At 42.3% G+C, this 15769-nt stretch overlaps 1 protein-coding gene across 2 annotated transcripts in view; it reads left to right on the top strand.

The window, feature by feature from the left end:
* The first annotated feature begins 9471 nt into the window (after positions 1-9471).
* Hyccin (PI4KA lipid kinase complex subunit hyccin) overlaps positions 9472-15769 on the top strand; it is a 64209-nt gene continuing 57911 nt past the window's right edge. The window contains exon 1 of one of the 2 annotated variants that reach the window (XM_065452192.2): positions 9472-9736. The gene's annotated coding sequence lies outside the window, so the exon portion shown is untranslated. Of the gene's footprint in view, positions 9737-9762; positions 9935-15769 lie in introns of those variants that run through there. The other variant, XM_065452195.2, reaches the window with a different exon arrangement.

The raw sequence follows: 15769 nt of genomic DNA, 5'->3' as shown, positions 1-15769 counted from the left end.
ACCTTTGCTGGCTTTAGTGTCTTGGCATGGATGCTTTGGCGCAGGTGAAAAAAATGATATTCTTTTCTCTGACATGACGTCACAAATGAACCATCACAACGCTTCGTTTGATGGGACTTCGCTGCGTGCTTTGTCAACTTGTCTGATTGTGTGTTGATTTGGCTTGCCTCGTATGATTCGATGTACGACTTTAGAAAAGTCAATGCACCTTTGGCGTCAAATGTTTATATCAAACCCACAATGATCCGGAATTTAAAATATAAAGCACGACTTTGGAAATGTCAGTGCACCTTTCGCATCAAAAGTTTATGGGATCTTTATACCCATATAGTTTCGGAATTAAAATCCATGCGCTCCGTAGATTCCGCGTCATCCGTGAGATGCCGCGACGACCCCGCTCGCCATCAAAACTGGACCCCATAAGACCCCCCCTCCCCCCCTCTGGCTAATCCTCTGATGCGTAGTAAAGAAAATCATTAGTTATGCGTGCACTCTAATATTGAGAAAGAAATTTTAGCTTCATGTATAGTTCTGTTGGACCTTCCGGCGCCCAGCCGAAAGTGGCCACTTTCAAAAGTGGGGTGCAAATGACATACTTCGCCCTCCCCTTTTGACAGTGGGGGTGGGGGGAGGGCAAGTGCCCCCCTTGCTCCCTCCCCCCGGTTAGTTCAGTAGTGACGACCACAGAGCCAGCAACCTGCGCACAGAACTCACAGAACTCTTCATCCACTTAAAGCTGCGAGCGGCGTTGGTAGAGGACCAGAGCAGCAAAGGGCTTCCTTTGATGCGGACATAAACGAATACCTGTAATTGTTCTCCACATGTACGAGAATGATCTTCAGGATGAAGTGACTGTCATCGCTTGTCTTCCAATTTATTCACACATCGTTGGACTTTCTTTTGTGTGCGTCGTGACGGCATCGGATCTAGAACGGACTTTGCGCGCTGGTACCTTCTAATTCCCGCCTGTCGGCGTGCCGCACGCAGCCTCTCCAGTTCTATACTCCCCTGTACTCCCATAACATTACTCCTAGTTTCTGAGCCCGAGCTGACGTCCCCAATTCACGCGATGGCCGCATGGACCTTCCTTTTACAATGGAGGAGCTCGAAGCGGCTCTAGCTCTCTGCAGGCGCTCATCATCTCCGGGTCCGGATGGTATATCATACCGGGCCTTGTGCTATCTCGGAGAGTCCGCACGGATAGAGCTGTTGAGCCTTTACAACTCCTCATGGCAGGAGGGAAAGGTTCCTGACGAATGGAAAGTAAGCCGCCTGGTGCCACTCTTAAAGCAGGGCAAATCCCCATTAGAACTCACCTCTTACCGCCCAATAGCGCTGGCCAGCTGTGTAGGAAAGATAATGGAACGGATGATCCTTGGCCGCCTGGAATGGTACCTTGAATACTACAAGATTTATCCGATTTCCATGGCTGGTTTCCGACGTGACCGCTCTTCTATCGACAATGTAGTGGATCTCGTTTCCTATGTCCAGCACGAAAAGTCCCGTAAGCGTTTATCTGCAGCTTTATTCCTAGATGTGAAAGGGGCATACGATAACGTATTACATGAGGCCATTCTCGACGCCCTTGCGACGGTTGGCCTAGGTGGTCGAGTTTTTTTGTGGATTGCAAGCTACCTATCTGCAAGATCATTCTTTGTGTTAACTGACGATGGCCCAACTACGCGACGCTATACCAGCAGGGGCGTTCCTCAAGGCGGTGCTCTCAGCCCGACGCTATTCAACCTCGCTCTTGTTGGACTTGCTGAGTACTTGCCAACTACCATCAAAATTTCAATATACGCTGACGACATCTGTGTCTGGACTTCGGCAGTCACACGTCCTCAGATACGTGCGCGACTTCAAAGAGCGGCCACTTTGACAGCGAACTACTTGTGTAAACAGGGTCTCAGCATATCACCAGAAAAATGCGCACTAGTAGCATTTACTCGCAAACCGATGACGCCTTATATCATCTCAATCAATGGGCGGACTATTTCCTATGTCCGAACCCACAGATTCCTTGGCGTAATAATTGACCGAGACCTCTGTTGGAGCCCGCACGTGGCCTACATGAAACGGCGCCTGACAGCGACTTCCCAGTTGTTTCAATACTTGGCAGGAAAGACGTGGGGGATGTCAGTAGACGCAATGCTTAAACTCTACAGAGCTCTCTTTCTCGGTTTTCTAAGATATAGTCTACCTGTGCTGACCAACACCTGCAAGACAAATATTCGTGTTCTGCAGGCAGCACAAGCTCAAGCACTCAGAGTCTGCCTTGGTTTGCCCAGATGCACCTCAACAGAGGCAACTATTGCGATTGCTCGGGACCATCCAATGCGAACTCACATTACGGTGGAAGCCCTGAGAACGCACATCAGACATTTTGCACGTGCCACCTATCACCACCTTGCAGCAGTACCTTCGGACAGGCACCAATCATCATTCGCTAAAACTATCATCAAATACAACGACAAACTGCCATCGGGCTTCACCGCTGCATCTAAACCATCGATACCCCCTTGGTGTCTTATCAGCCCTACAGTCCATCTCAGTGTACCAGGAATCGGAAAAAAGTCTGAACTGTCGTCGCCTGTGCTCAAACAACTGTCTCTGCTTCTTCTGCACGAGAGGTACGCGGACAGGGAACACATTTATACCGATGGTTCCACAAACATCCAGTGTTCGTCCGGTGCTGTGGTTGTCCCAGCAAAAGCTATTACCATCAGCTTTAGGACTGACCACCCAACAACATCGACATCTGCTGAACTAGCTGCTCTTCGCGCTGCACTTCGTGTCGTCAATCGGGAGCCACCTCGGCAATGGTCAATCTTCAGCGATTCAAAGGCAGCCCTACAATCTGTACTATCAGCTCTGCATCGCGGGCCATTCGAGCAGCTCGTATTCGATATTAGATGTCTACTCCATACATCACAGGAGAAAGGACACCATGTGACGTTTCAGTGGCTGCCAAGTCACTGCGGCGTCACTGGAAATGAAGACGCCGATAATGCCGCTCGGGCAGCTCTTGAAGACGCACAAGAAGAGGCCATACCGCTTTCACGATCCGACGCAGCTAGCAGACTTCGAGTGCTTGCACATGAGATCACGCTATCTCTATGGTGCACACCAAACAGCCAGACCACCCAGAGCAACCGTCAATACCACCTGCCCTCTTTGATGCATCTCTATATGCCATCTGGACTGCGTCGAAGAGAGGCGACCCTGCTTTATCGCTTATGGCTGGGGGTGGCTTTCACCAAATCTTACTGCTTCCGCATTGGAATGGCCGACAATGATCTCTGTAATGCCTGTCTTTGCGAGGAGACGCTGGAACATGTTCTGTGCGACTGTCCTGACTATAACGTTCAGCGACAGTCCCTGGCATCTGTTCTAGCGCGCCTTGACAGTAGACCATTGTCGCTCGACACGATTTTCACATGCCGCCGACAGAAGATATCGCAGGTGAAGGCGACAAAGGGACTACTTCGGTTTTTGAAAGAGACGGGATTGGACAAGCGGCTGTGAGAGTAACGTCGCGTACCACGCCAGAATGATGGACTCCAACGGACGATGTGTGTGTGCTGTGATATGTGCTCTCTCTCCCTCTCCCCCTTCCCCATCTTTAATCTCCCCCATCCCTCTCCCATGTGTAGGGTAGCAAACCGGTTAAGCCATACTGGTTAACCTCCCTACCTTTCCTTCTCCACTTTTTCCTTCCTTCCTTCCTTCCTAGTTTCTGCATAATCACATTTTTGTTTGCCCTCTTAGTAGATTGCTTATCCAAAACTTTGCTATTCAGTCTACTAGATGTCAGTATACAGTTTCGAGGAGCAGAATCCAGTTACAATGCAGCACGTTTTGCAGGGTCAAGAGAATTAGTGAACCAGATAATAATCATCGAAGAAAACTGCTAAGACTGGTAACATTTATGCGAAAAATTATATACAAAAAAATCCACTGCAAGTTCTTCTGGGAGAGTACATTTACCTACAAAAAAAAATAACGAATCTTGTTGTGGAAATAAAAACCATAAACACTGCAACAGATTTTGGGAAAATAAGAACTGAAAACGCTGAACCCGAAGCTGCATGCATATAATGTATACACACGTTATCTTGAATCACGATACGAAAAATACTTAACGGAGTTTCATAACCTACTTACAGGACGGCCATCAGTAATATATGTAGCTTAGTGGAACAGAAAAATGGGACAATTAGTACTGACTGAACACGCACTTTGTACTGTAGCGTCACAGACGTGACACAAGACTAAGTTAGCACCCAGATGTATAGCATTTCATCTGTGTGTTACCTTCGTCATTCACGTCTCGCCAATCATCCATGTGCAACGTACGTACCGAACGTTCGACCAGTCGCTGTGCCACTTCTGCTCCACGGTCACCAGACAATAATTGAGGAACAACATTGTTACGAAGACGATTACGACAGGTTCTAACATATTGTTTAAACCGAAGAATTTCTTTCCCACTGGCCGAACGGAACGAACTCGTACGGGCACGAGGCACGAGTACGTTTGGTGCATCGCCTCCACTCGTGACGTGAATGGTCTTGCAAAGCCTGAAATGACGCTAGGTCGCGTCAGCTGTTAAGAATACTTGACATTTTTTGACCACGCGTAACGGGAAGAAACTGTTTCTTGGATGTGGTGGAACAGTGACGTGCAGTACGACAGTCCCGTGCGTTGTATCTAATAAATATAATGGACATGCACTTGTGTCGCATTGAAACGAATGCCGCATCCGCTAAAAGATTTGCGTCATCGCATTACATTTCAGTGAGCATAGCATTGCACTTGCGGCATTAGAGTTACGTTTACGTGACTTTTGAATTGATGTATATATTTGCACAAAGTTCAAATAATGTTTCGCGTAACAATAAAAATTCCCTCATATTTATTTCTTATATTTATTTCAATATCCTAAAGGTCCAGAGGGCACTAAAGGGAGGCGGGTGGCATTATTATACAGTCGTAACATACATAAATGTTAAAAATACCAAGGAAAATAACAAAGTATCATAAGTGCAATAGAAATGGAAAGTTTGCAAATCAAAGCAGTTGTCAAACGACACAGATGTCAGCTCACAATCAAGAGAGAGGTATATGCCATATAAAATATTGCTTTGATACAAATTGATGGGATTAGGGTTGCTTAATGTCGACTCAGTCCAGATACATCATCAATCTTGCCTCAAAGGATGATACACTAGTAAGCGTAACGGTTTGTTCCGGCAGATCATTCCACTCCGTTACTGACAACACCAAACGGTAAGTTCTGATAGTTCAATGTTCTTGCGAAAATTGGTTCTACTTTTAGACGCTGATCTCTGCGTGAAGAGATATGATGCGTCGGAAGAATAATTCTAGTCGCAAAAACTGTATTGCTATAGCACATAAAGTGAAAAAATTACAAACGAGGTATCCTGCGTCGTATGTCAAGATCATAGCGATTGATGTCGCTTTAACACCGTTACACTTTAATAAGATGAGCATGTAGATAAAATGAGCCTGGCTGCATTGTTCTGCACAGATTCAAGCTGGCTTGAGAGGTCAACGCTATTTGAATGCCCTATATTATCGAGGCGTATTCTAATGCTGACCTAATTAGTACTGTGTAGGCATGTAGCTTCGTTTCGGCATTGGCAACCTACAAGCTGCGCTTTAAAATACCAATTTTTAAAAAGCTTTATTTGTTATATATGCTCTATACGAACGCTCCACGTTAGATCAAGCGAGAAGTGCACACCCCGATACTTAAATTGTAGCGTTTTTTTTTTTTTGCGATTACGCTGCTGTTTATCGAACAGGTATTCGCAGGGAAGTATTAGCGAGCGTATGAAAACGTCGTCAGCTTTGTTATGTCGATGTTGATCTCCATTTGTCACAATATGCACCACTCGTGTGAGCAGATTATGTCAGCCTGTAGGAGCACTACGACGTCGAGCGGATTAGTAATTTGTCTTTGTATCGCACAGTCGTCGGCGAAAAGGCGTATACTAGAAGTTCTGTTGATAGATATCTCCTTAATGGTTACAGCGAGCTGAGGTATAAGCGAGATTGGTCTATACTTGTTGGGACACGTGCCTTTCGCTTGACTTGAATATCAGAATGACGTGCGCTATCATCCGGTCGTCATGAAGACATGCCGAATCTGCTGGGATATAAGTGCCAATAATGTAGCTGAAATTTGGCGCGATAGCTTAAGAAGCTTATTGCCGGTACCGTCAGTGCCTCGGCTACTACTACTCTGCGGCAGTCTTTCGATGGCGCGTGCTACGCCATATTCGCGTATTAAAATTGATTGGCATTGGTAAAGTATTGGGTCAACGTCATTGGGTTACTCGCATAGTGGAGCCTCATTTGTAAATATTTGTGTAAAATGTTTGCTAAATATTTCACTTGTAGCTTGTGTAAAATGTTTGCTGAATGCATACATTTTGTAGCTTGTCTTGAATTCTGACTTGGGATTTATGTATTGCCAAAATTTTGCTGGTTTGATTTTCAGTAAACTGGGCAAAGTTTGGGTAAAATACTGACCTTTAGCTGCTATATAATTAAAGCCTCTGCCCTAGTTGAAGGCTCCTTATATAGTTTTCCCTGTCCCGATCTGCGTTTGCTTGCTTGGCACTGCGGTATACGCTTTTATTTTCATTTATACACATTTTTTTTACCTCTTTGGTAAAAAGAGGAGTATGGTCGCTTGTTTTAATTATCAACTTTGGTATGCAGGCAGGCTCTATTTCTCTTAGTTTCTCACGAAAGAGCAACCAGTTTTCATTAATTGTTCAAAACTGCCACGGGACTGGCCGCTCGAGGCACTTTTTGTATTCGCGGTCTTCTTTCACACTCGTAAAAACACTTTTACGTAACACCTATCGACCAGCAGCTTTTCTTGTTGCTCTACAATTATCTCATTGACACATCTCGTGTAATTGTAATATTTGAGAAGTTGATGGAATAATTAAGACTAATTGTCCAATTAGTCGGAATGTAAAAAAGAAAGATATTTGAGTATCTACAAGCGACGGAAACAACATTACCTTGGTGCTATATATATATATATATATATATATATATATATATATATATATATATATATATATATATATATATATATATATATATATATATATATATATATATATATATATATATATATATATATATATATATAGGGTGTTTCAGCGAACACTTTCAAAAATCTTGAAATGTTGCCTGTGGCAGATATCACAATTCTAGTTCATAAACTGCTCTACTCGAACCGGCGGACATTACTTGCACAAAAATTGAGTTGAGAAGTCGACTAATCAATAAAAATCTACTAATTCAGTTTTAGCTATTTACATTATGGTCCATATTGCAATTTACAAATTCTAGCAGTGGACTTCGCAAGGCGGGCACCCTTGGAACGAATTTTCAGGACGACACCAGTTTCTAGATATAAATTCCCGAACTTTGCGGAGAAATGCATTGGCGTTCCAGTTACTTGTGTAAACGACCTATTGTTAACAAATTAACTGGAATGCCAATGCATTTCTCCGCAAAGTTCGGGAAGTTATATCTAGAAACTGGTAATATATATATATATATATATATATATATATATATATATATATATATATATATATATATATATATATATATATATATGGCACGGCTGTGGCCCGTGCCATGGCCGAAACGTTAAAACGTGAAAAATGCAATTATCTATATATATATATATATATATATATATATATATGGCACGGCTGTGGCCCGTGCCATGGCCGAAACGTTAAAACGTGAAAAATGCAATTAAATATATATATATATATATATATATATATATATATATATATATATATATATATATATATATATATATATATATATTGAAAGAGTAGAAAGGAAACAGAGGGGCCCGATTTTTATTAGTCCCGCACCTCCACCACATTAATGTTACGTCTAACTGAAGCTGAATGCTACTTACAATTTATTTACAAGGAAGCTAACGGAGGCCAAAATGGCAACGCTATATCAAGCCGGCACACACGCCGTCTTCTTTCTCCTCAGTGCAGCCACACCGTGGCGGCTGTTCCGTAGCAATATCATAAGAACCCAACAAAAGCGGAAAACCAAGGACATCATAGGGGAAATTACTTCCACTTATTGATTACATGAAAGAAATGATAAATTAATTAAAATGGATGAAAAATCAACTGGCCGCAGGTGGGGCACGAACCCACGTACTCGCATTATATATATATATATATATATATATATATATATATATATATATATATATATATATATATATATATATATATATATATATATATATATATATATATATATATATATATATATATATTAGTAGCGGTGTATAAATATATCACCGGTTCTTCTCTGGAAGACTTCTAAACTACGACGCGTAAGAATAAAGAAAAAATACGCGACCATACTTGGCCACAGCGTGTGTGAATTCAATACTAAGAAGTGACGTATATGACTAAAAACACAAAGACAAGTATATCGCTATATCTTTCGGGAAAAGTTTATTAACAAATATATATGTACAAAAAGTAACGATAGCAAACGTACACACGACTATAATATGTTTGTTAGAAGACGGGGAAAACGTGGACGCACACATGCAAACGTATTGCAGACGTGCTATACATATAATCGTGAATATCCAACGCGCTCAACTTTCCGCTCTATGAGAACGCAAAGTTGAGCTGTACAATTAAACTTCAATTCACCGAAATCAATGGGGCTCGAAAATTATTTTGTTAAGTCAATAACATGTTTAATTAGTAATAACTTAAAACACTCATGTAGATGACAAAATATTCATCCGAGAATAAAAAGATGATGTCATCCTTCCTATTTGGGCTCCAGGAACAACGGGTGTTGATGGTAGATAATTTGCTTTGCTTATTCTTTCTATAATTTGCTTACCTACCAGGCAAAGATGCACCTCCTAATGTGATCTCACCATTTAGTCTAAAGATAGGTAAACTTTGTTTCCTTAGTCGTCCTTTAATGCATTCACTTTAATGCATTCAGAGCACGGCGGTGGCAATGAGGTGTTAGATGTTGCTACTTTCTTGTTAATTTAGACTCATAATCATGACGATACAAATTTCCGCTACTTCCTTGCTTTCTCGCCCACTTATATACGTACTTATGGGACGCATGTAGTCGAGCGCAAACGCATTTTCATTATTTTAGCGCTGTAAAACTCTTTCCTTCGTCCGTTTTATTCATGAGTCAGTTAAAATCAGAATTCAGTGTGTAATTCTTAAAGCCAGATCTTTTTTCAGACATTTGCATTTCGTTTGTTACAAACATATCAGGATGACATTATTTGCTCGCTTTTAAACGAAACCGAAATTCCTGCTCTTCATTCCGCAGCGCTACCGCAGCGCTGACTGCTAGCGCCCTCTTACATGTCGATTATTATTTTGCTGACAGCCAGGTGGAGCCAGGGGCCGGCGACGCGCCGATGGCCTACACACCGACCCGCCCCGTTAAACTCGCTGTGCGCCTGGGAATTCTGCTTACGCGGTCGGTGTCTACTTTGTAGTACTGTGTCCGAAACCAAAATCTGCGTGGTCGACAGGTCGACACTTATGCAACAAATCGAATCAGCTTGAGATCAAGCAACGCGCTGCTCGGATAAAGTTCATCGCAATACTAGGCCTTCCAGCGACGCTGGCCCCTGCATCCACGGGTGAGAGGAAATGAAACCAGCTCTTTCAATTATACTTTCCTGTAAATGTTAAATCACGTTTAAGTCGTAGGAGTACGACTTAAGGCCTTGCTATCGTTTTGCTTCTGAGAAAGTCCGCGGTTGTTGGTTTCTCTTTCCGAGCTGTGAACCTATCTGCTCATTCAGCTTTGCCACCGAGCATCGCGTGATCTTTTTGCAGTAAGCACCTGTCATATCGCGCTTCACGGCGTTGAGTGCTGGTGTATAGGCTGTCACAAGCAACTGCTCATGCTCCAGCATAGCCTGTCTACTCTTGTGTTGGCGCTGAGGCATTGTGTTTGTCCTTTAAATAGTATAGACCCCTGTTCGTGACCTAGCAGCTGCTATTTTACCTGGTCGTTCCTATTTCCTCGTCAACAATCGTATGATTCGACGAAGCGGTTTCTCTCTTTCTTGGTTGGAAATTGGGAACCACTTCGCGCTGGCTGACGCTGTTCAAGCGTAGTGTTTGAACAGCGGAAGGAGACCGCTCACACAATAGATGCAATAGTACCATCCTTAGCTTTCGAGGGTGGGGCGTTAGGTCCGAAGGTCGCGTGCTCTTGGCATCGAGTATTTACGCTAATTGCATTTGCGTGATCGATAAGCCCTAAGTGAACATCGGCGAATGAGGTGTACGACCGCTGTCTTTCCGTATAACCCCCCTTGCAGCTGCCAAAGAAAAAAATGTTTTTGAGCTTACCATCACGCCGCTTCTGCGGTATACCTACCTGATTTTCATCCTCGCTGAATGCGTGCGATAAATATCGCTACCTTAACTCGATTATGCAGTGGTTTATCTGAACGTATGCGACATGTGCCCGCCTGATTGCATGCACAGCCAAGCGACTTGACTGTTTAAAAATCTTCACCGATTTGATCACATTTGTAAATACTTTTGAAATGTACACGAGCAGCACGATTGTAAATCAGTGAATGTTTCCCTTGAAAACCCTATTGTTGGGTAGGATAGGAAGGGGATTTCCAGCAAGCGTCAATTTAATTAAGGAACAGCATGACTCATGGGTAGGGTTTGTTTGAGATGGCTGCTTGGTCGGTTATATTTTACTAGCATACTACTGAAAAAGAAAAAAAAGAGAAAAAGCGCGAACTAATGATACACTTCACAAAATAGCACTCAATGAAATCCATGTTTGCAAGAGAGAGCTCATTGTTAAGGCTGTTGTATCTTGAGACTGCTGCTTTTGTTCTGAGCGAGGCTGTTTCCAAGTTAGCTGTTGCCTCTGGCGAACTGCACCTGTTGTCCTACAGTCCCATACAATAATTACTAGAGAGAACTCTGGTGCTAGTGTCTACAGGAGCTGCAATGGGTGCGGTTGAGCCAGCATGGGGAGTTATGGGAAGTACGTGGATTTGCCTAAGTTTGTCCTTCAAAAGGCTTCATGACTTTGCAACTCATTTTCATCAATGTACTGTATAATAAATGATCAAATAAATCTTATTAAAATGTATGACGGCAGGATTCGAACACAGGACCTCTGTCACAGACGACCGATATTGAAACCATTACGCCATGAGTGCATGCATCGACAAGCGACATATAATGCTCTTATAAATTTATTGCGGGCAAGCCAGTGCCTTAAGATGCTTGTCACATTTCAATTTGGCTGCCTCGACAAGCTGAACCGTTGTAATTGTAGCGATTGTATGTGTTTGCAGCGCCTTGTGCACTTAAAAAAGTATAGGTTGCTCTGAAATTTATGACAATGAAGGCATAAGAAGCGTAATAAGCGAATCCACAAGAATGTCCAAATACACAAGCATGAATATTGAACAAATCCATGTACTCCTCATCATTCCCATGGTGGCTTAACGACTGCAGTGCCAGAGTTCCCTCTAGTATATTGTAGGAAACTCTGTGCTTGTTGTACGCAGTATTAGTGCAGCTGTGTTTGCATTGTGCAACAATATCTATAGCCTGTGCTGCTGCGCAGAATCTGGAATGATGGAGTAGCAGTCTGTGCAAACGATGGGGGAGCATCATTAATAATGTGTAACGGTGGATATTTTCAATGGTGCACCTGTTCCTTGCCTCCCTTATTGCTGTGATCTGGCCACGTATAGTGTATTTATTGGTGCTTTTCTGACTGCTGTATGAAAACAAGGAAGCTTACTTAACCCTCTATTGCAAGTCTCATATTTGGCGCGTACCGGTTACCATTTTTTTTTGCGTCTGTGAGATGCCCAGTTGAGAATGTTGTATCGTCAGAGTAATTCTCATAGTTATGCGCACTTATTGTGGACAAGGGCTGCCATTTCTTGAGCGATACACAGAACAGAGGTGAAGTAGATTTTGGGAAGGGACGTGAAACTCAGAGGAGGCAAACACGAGCAATTAGTATTTTCTTTTTTCTGAAAATTTTCATCGCAGAAACATAGAAAAATTATTTTGGCATATTTTATGGTCTCAACAATTCAAGCCAGTTATTAGTTTTCTCAATTTCATCTGCAACTACAGCAGAGAACCTGAAATCAGTGTGTGCCATATTTGGCACAGTATGAACTTCAAGGACAAAATATGGTAATGTGCTGCCATCTGTTCAATAGCCCGAAGCTGCAGGTCACTCTATCACAAGATGGAATTTTGTCGCTCAGTGTGGTGAGGGCGAATCGTCTACCAAACTGTCACCTGAAAAGCGAAAAGGAAATGAAATGTAAAGGGTGCGGTGCTTCAGAGGAACTCACAAGCACGATAGATGATGTGAAATTATTGTGTGTGCGGTGATACGATAATCGCGCCGTGACATTTCTGTCGAGCTTTGTTGGGAAAGATCCAGTCCAAAAGACTAAGCGCTGGTTTACCTCCGCCAAGGAGTTTCGCGAAATTGATTCCATCACAACTTATTTCTGTCAGACGTCGAAATTATAAACCCTGGATCCAAGGGCAAATTAGAGTATTAATAAATAAAAACAACCATTTATTTCATAAATACTGCCAGTCCTACGATCGTAACATATGCACAAAAATGAAACAGCTCAGCAAAACAATAAAAAAAAAATAGTTGTGAAGCTGAAAGTGCATATTTGTCTAATATAGGAAAGAAAGTAAAGATAGCCTGAAAGAAGTCTGGACATATATGAAAAGTAAGTCAAAAAGTAGTGACGCATCTCCTGATAACTTGGACGGTGCCAGCTACATCGCTGATAATGAGGCGAAAGCAGAAATCTTTAATTGTTACTTTCACTCTGTGTTTTTACAACTGGTAGCAGCTATCGCTGATTTGGAGAATAACAATAGCCTTGCACAAATGGCAGAGATTGAATTTATAGAGCATGGTATCAGTTTGCTTTTGCAGAAGATTAAAGTCCACTCTGCCTCTGGCCCAGATCATATCTCCAACTTTGTCCTTAAGAGTTGCGCTACCTCTAATGCCCCCCTTTTTAACTACACTATTTTCAACATCGTTTGAACAAGGTGCATTGCCTTCTTATTGGAAGTGCGCGAATGTTATACCCATCTATAAAAGCCGCAAAAGAACATTAACCTCCAACTACAGACCCATTTCTCTTGACAACCGTGTGTTGTAAATCTTTAGAGGATATAATTTATGCCAACCTGATAAGCTACCTCAACAGCAACAACTTTTGTTCCCCAAAGCAACAAGTTTACAGAGCTGGATTTGCATGTGACACACAGCTAATAGAATTGACACATGACATCCATCTTCACTTAACTCTGGTAAGCAAGTAGATTATATATTTTTGGATTTCCGTAGGGCGTTTGATTCGGTCTCACATACAGTGCTGTTACAGAAGCTATCTGTTCTTAACATATCTGCATCTACTTGATAAAAGACAGCGGGTGGTTCTCTATGGTGTATCATCATCTTAAGCGAGTGTATTATCTGGCATTCCACAAGGATCTGTTCTGGGCCGCATATTTTTCTGATTTTCGTCAATGATCTTGCTGAAACTTTTTCAGACTACACACTGATGTTTGCTGCGTCTATTGCGACATTGGCTTTGAAACTGATTATGACTCCTTGTAGGGTGACCTAAACTGTGTTCTATCGTGGTGAGGCAGGTGGAACACCACACTTAATATTTCAAAATGCAAACTCATTAGATTCACTAATAAATAACGGCCTTTCATGAGATTATCTCATTAATAACATTACCTTGTCTGTTGTGATGCAGTTTAAATACCTAGGCATTATTTTTCCGAGCATGGCGTCCTGGAACGCTCATGTAGAGTATTTAACATCAAAGGCGAGCCAGGTGCTGAACATTTTGCGACGCAATTTCAGACATGCTCTGCCGCAGTTAAAACAAATCTTGTACATCACAAATGCATGCCTGATCCTAGAGTATGTGTGCATGGTATGGGACCTGGCAACAAAAAAGAATGCAGATACTGTATACTGGAGTGTATGCAAAAACATGCAGCTTGATTTCCGACAGGTGACCATTACTTTATGAATCGGTCATCTAATATTGTGAAACATTTGGGGTGGTTCTTGCTCTCTGAGGGACATAAGTGCTTATGACTAACATTGCTTTTTAACATTCTAAAAATAAAACTGGAAATAATAGTGAAGCTTACCTAAAGGAACCCGCTTACGTGTCTGCCTGCTTGGACAACAGTAAGAAAATATGAGAGTATAACTGCGAACTAAATATTTTTATATTTTCATTTCCCCCCATAATAGACATGATTTGAAATGTTTGCTGCATCTAATTGTTACTGCACCTCCTGCATCCTTCTTACACTGTTAGGTGACCATATTTTTATGTCTTCACATAACTGAATTATGCATCATTTACCAGTATTATTGTGGATGTCGTATTTGTGTATTGTGTTCTGTTCATCATTGTGTTATCATTGAACCATTGTTTCTTTTTCATTGTTATCATTGTTGCATTGTTCTTCATTTGCTTTCTGGTTGTATTTTGTATATTACACTGCATGTTTACAGCCATGTTTCGTACATTGCCCCTACACTAATGCCCAGAAGGACGGTGTAGGAAACTGTATAAATAAATAAATAAAATAAATAAATAGAGCTAAGAGGGAGTGTCGCATACTCCTTCTTAGCTACAGCTAAGAGGGAGTGTCGCTTAGCTGCCGCCTCGAATTTCCAAACATTCTCCCCACCACATCTGTAGAGTGAGCATGCATTCTCTTAACGCCAGGGCATTGGCAGGATAGAGGCAAGTGAACTTCGCTGCTCTTAATATAGAAAACACTTCTCCCCAGTCTACTTCTATCTTGTGTACCCGACCAGACAGTCTTACTGTCACAATGAAGCTGGCTGTGGTTGTCAGCTGTAGTCTTGTGTGAAAAGCAGCAAGGAGGTTATCTTCCCGTACCTCGTAAAACTTTATTTTCCTCTAAACGATGGCTTCCTTGATACTTCAGTGGTCTAGCCTTTTTTTACAAGCAAGCTTTTGCGATGTGACCCCTTTTACGGCAGAAATTACACGTAGCATTCTTGAAGAAACATTTGTCAGCCTTATGATCTGCTAAGCATTAGAAGCACTGAGGTGCCTTGGTTGTAAAGCACTTGCGAACATTCTGATGATGTTCATCAAAATTGTCGGCCTGCTGCTGACTGCTTTGAGCCTGTCTCTGCTAATCTCTTGCTGATTCAGCAGTCAAAATGAGCTCGTACACTTTCTTTAATGTTAGCTTATCCTCAGCTAGGAGTCGTTGTTGACGATCAGAATCATGGATCCTACATACCAATCTGTCTTGTAGCATAACTTCCAAAGGAAGCCTTGTACTCCCTGCTTGAGGCTGAACTTCCGTGCTTCTGTCCGATGTATCAGGATCCACCGCCATGGAATCTGTGCTGCTAAAGTTGCAGTCCTTTGCCAAAGTTCGCAGAGCTGTCACATAGTCTTCAACGGATGCATTCAATTATGGGGTTTTACATGCCAAAACCACTTCCTGATTATGAGGCATGCTGTAGTGAGGGACTCCAGAAATTTCGACCCGCTGGGATTCTTTAACGTGCACCTAAATCTAAGTACATGGGTGTTTTCGCATTTCGC

Source organism: Dermacentor albipictus, chromosome 1 (assembly GCF_038994185.2).
Source record: "Dermacentor albipictus isolate Rhodes 1998 colony chromosome 1, USDA_Dalb.pri_finalv2, whole genome shotgun sequence".
NCBI lineage: Eukaryota > Metazoa > Arthropoda > Arachnida > Ixodida > Ixodidae > Dermacentor > Dermacentor albipictus.
Note: the sequence above shows the minus strand (reverse complement) of the source record. Positions and strands in the feature narration are given on the sequence as shown.